Source organism: Coenobita brevimanus, chromosome 3 (assembly GCF_032717465.1).
Source record: "Coenobita brevimanus isolate Jiangsu-jjx chromosome 3, ASM3271746v2, whole genome shotgun sequence".
Taxonomy (NCBI): Eukaryota; Metazoa; Arthropoda; class Malacostraca; order Decapoda; family Coenobitidae; genus Coenobita; species Coenobita brevimanus.
This window is the reverse complement of record NC_136956.1, coordinates 10,586,927-10,590,883: the sequence shown is the minus strand read 5'-3', so window position 1 is coordinate 10,590,883 and position 3,957 is coordinate 10,586,927. Positions and strand designations below refer to the sequence as shown.

The window sequence follows — 3,957 nt, the reverse complement described above, 5'->3', positions numbered from 1 at the left end:
CTATATGAAGTAATATTGTTGAAAGTTTAACGTAGTGACACTCGAGGGTCAGACGTCGTATATAATGGACGTTTGTTCAGTCCACAGATACCGGCGACGTCAGTGCGGGCATGAGGCTTTCCCATAGTATTGTCCAAAGACTTGAGCATACACACATTACACTATCCATGAATTATTATATAAACCAAATGTAATTGTAATAGTACTACTGATCTATCAAGTGAAGTTTATTTTGTAAATTAGAAATAGAAATTTGAAAGTGATGTAATCTGGTAACGGAAGAGCGAAATTCAAAACCATTAACCGTTTTCTTTCTTGTACCTAAGGAAGTTAGGAGCGTGGAAGGGAACTTAGTGACTGTGAGCAATGATGTAATTTTGAAATGAACCTCGAGGCTAAACAAGCCCGAGTGATTATGTATTATTGGTGATTGTACAATGTTTGAATAGTGCCTCGAGGCTAAACAAGCCCGAGTGATTACGAATTCTTAGTGATTATGTTTCTAGTCTGAATTATTCCTCGAGGCTAGACAAGCCCGAGTGATTATGTATTTCTGGTGATTATATAGCAATGATGATTACGAACTGTAAATAGTATTGAATTGATACTGGATTCTAGAGAATTACCTGATGAGAGTATATTATATGGATGAAAATGAACACAAGTAATCATTCTTATTGGTTCGAGGCTATGCCAGCCCGAACAGATAACCCATGCTCGTAAAAAGGTCTCTCTCTTGAGACTATTGTCGAGCCCAAGAGTAACTGACAAAAAGAAAATATGATACAATGACTTCATACATTGCTTGTATCAAATTGTTTCGCCTGGTAATAATGTTGGAGGAATGATCATCCAAAACCCTGGTAACATGTACAATCTTCTCTCATACTAAAAAGGGTCATGTAATTAAAAATGTTTTGTGGAAACTAGCATCAAGTTATTAAAGTAGAGTAAAGTATATAATATCATTTTCTTTTCTTTATTGGTGTACCTAATCAAGGAAATTATGTCCTCAAGCCAAATTCACTCCCCTTCCAATTCAAGATTCCTTCGCTGAGGGAACGACGACCACCTGTGGTACTGACTAAATCTAAGCTTGGCCAAAAACTACAAACGCTACCACAATATTTCTTAAATTACTGTAAACTATTATACTAAATCGAGTACCACTTGTATTATCCATGGATGAGTTGCCAACAACAGGTAAGATTATAAATATCCGTCATTACACTGATTGAAGAATACCGGTGGGATAAAATACGAGGTATTACACTGGTGGCAACCGGTGGTGGCATAACATTCACAGCTTTACATCTCTTCTTCCTGTGTGGTTGTTGCTGGGTCGGTTGTGCGGAAGAGGGACTCAAGATAGGGGCGCCCTGGCGCCCTTCTTGCTCCGGGTCAGTCTTAACCTACCCTGGCCTTCCTTGGTGTCCTCCTGGGGTGGTGGTGGGGCTGGGAGTCGGCAGTGGGGTGGGGGGTGGCAGGGTGGTTGGTCCAGCGGTGGCGGAGGTGTGCATTTTACTGTTAATAATAATAATAATAATAATAATAATAATAATAATAAACAATCTATTTGAGCGATTGAAAGGTTTTTCGTTTTCCTTTGGGCAGAATGACATGGGAAGCCCTAATTATTAGATCAGTTTCTGTAACAATCATTTCTATCGAACATTACAAAACGAAGGCATAGAAGTATACTTTTGACAGTAAACATGTACTGGTTGTGACATGAGCAACTCTCCAAACCCTCCCACCCCCGGCCACCCTCCCTCACAGTTACCAGACAAGTGGGCCTGGCTGCTGTTTCGTGACTATACGTCGACCACCAAAGCTCCGAACAGTGGGTAATGCGGAACTTTCCCTGACTGTACACGTGTATAGCACTGTGTGATGAAAAGAACACATGTGTTTATTTGGGTATCACCAGTTATTTTTATTAGTGACTGTCAAAGCTTTTATTTATATTGGTAATTTCTGTTGTGCAATAGTTAAAAGTGGTGCATGGTAACGATCAGTGATATCTTAGTTCCTGTATATTTATTGTCAATAAATCTGTTAGTTACGTTTTTCCACTGAGCATCAGTGCAGGACGCCGCTGCCACCAGTCCAAGCAAACAATCTATGACGCAAAAACTAACGTATTAATTACACACGGGTGTGATGTAATTTAAGTGATTTAGGGCAGATGTGACAGAAAACTACAGTAGCCTCACATTTATGTTTGCAACATGTGTATTTTACTATAAGTACAGCTGATTAAAACTCGTTGCTCTGTTATACTGATCATCACCTTTTTCTGGTGCAGACAGCAGCAGCAGCAGCAGCAGCCAACCTAGACTTCGGTGCACTTCGTGTTTTTTGAGGTAGTAGTCATGCCTCATGTTTAAGGTAAGTCTTACCAAACTATGGACTGATATGCACATGTTACTGATTAATATGCTATTTAATGTCAAAGTATGAAGTGCTTATGATCTCGGCCCATTGTGGTATTTGACAATGGTTAGTCAATGTATCTGAATTCAAATGCTTGGACTTTCCATACATAATAACCAGAAGATGATACCGTACTGGTTATCATCGTCCTTCACGTCTACACCACCCAGACTTACAGTACAATGTTGAAAGATTCTTACACACTATTTTGTACACTGTAACAATGACATTTTTTCCATCACTTTTTTTATCTCTTTTTATTACTTATCATATGCATTAGCCGCAGGTATTTGTCTAAGGTAACGAAAATTACATGGCATTACCTAATTATCAGATGTAAAGTCAGAAAACTGTAAGCGAGTCTTACGTCTCACTAAAAATTTCTCTGTTAACCAACTTCCGCCACGGAAGGAAAACGACTTTAGAGATTCTTCTCAGGTCCAGTAACATATGCTTCAGGATTGCAAATCGTTTATTGCTGAAGTCTACTTCTGTTTGTTCCTTCGTGTAACATATGACACTTGTATATTTATATAACTTCTTTTATCACTGCATCATGCTTTAAATATCAATCATCTTTTTCCCCTCACAGGGATGAAATAACTGTACATACAGTTTTATCTGAATATTATCATAAATAGTATAATGAAGTGTGGCGGTGTTAAGGTAAGCAGTGTGAAGTGGTTCGGGCGGGAGGGTGGCGGACGAAGGCATACTTACCTGGCACAGGAGATACCGTGATCCCAAAGGCGGTTCTCCCAGGGCGAGGCTCGCCATTGCACTCCGGTGGTGCACTGCTGACCCCCGCGAATAACCCAAATGTAGTTAACTCGAGTGCGCAGTTTTTGGTAGCGGGGGACTGTGTTTCGCGCTATCCCCCATACTAATGTTCACTATGTAGTGAATGAATGAGACGAACAAGTGGAACAATCATGCACAAATTCACAATCTCACACTTGCATATAAACCCCAATATTCGAGTCTAAGTACATGAAGGAGTATCACAAAAATACACAAACTTATATTCACACACACACACACACACACACACACACACACACACACACACACACACACACACACACACACACACACACACATGTTAGGACTCCATATTATAATTACAAATCATAATAGATAGATAGATAAATAGATAGATAGACAGAGCACCAGGCAAGCCTGGGAACGGGAAATGATCTTGCAAGTGTAACTGAGGAAATGTTGACAATACACAGGAAGTAGCGAGTCAGGGGATGATATAGGTAGTGTGTCAGCGAGATAGCATACGAACAATGCCTAGTGACCATACACACACATACACACATACTCACACATAGGTTTCTAGAACATTCCAACAACGGTGTAACACACGTGACACGACCCCTGCTACACTAGAATTTAGAAAGCAGAGCTCAGAAGGAGGCTAGCATTAGAACCGACAGGTAGTGGAGAGAGTGAACAAGAAGAGGGGTCCAACTAGACTTACTTAGTGTATTCAGTCTCTGTAATACATACACTGCT

The 3,957-nt window shown here is 40.1% G+C and overlaps 1 non-coding gene across 1 annotated transcript; it reads left to right on the top strand.

Moving 5' to 3' along the window:
* The first annotated feature begins 3,148 nt into the window (after positions 1-3,148).
* Positions 3,149-3,317, top strand: LOC145394323 (U1 spliceosomal RNA). The gene has a single exon (XR_013896399.1). It is a non-coding gene; the product is annotated as a U1 spliceosomal RNA (small nuclear RNA).
* The last annotated feature ends 640 nt before the right edge of the window (positions 3,318-3,957 follow it).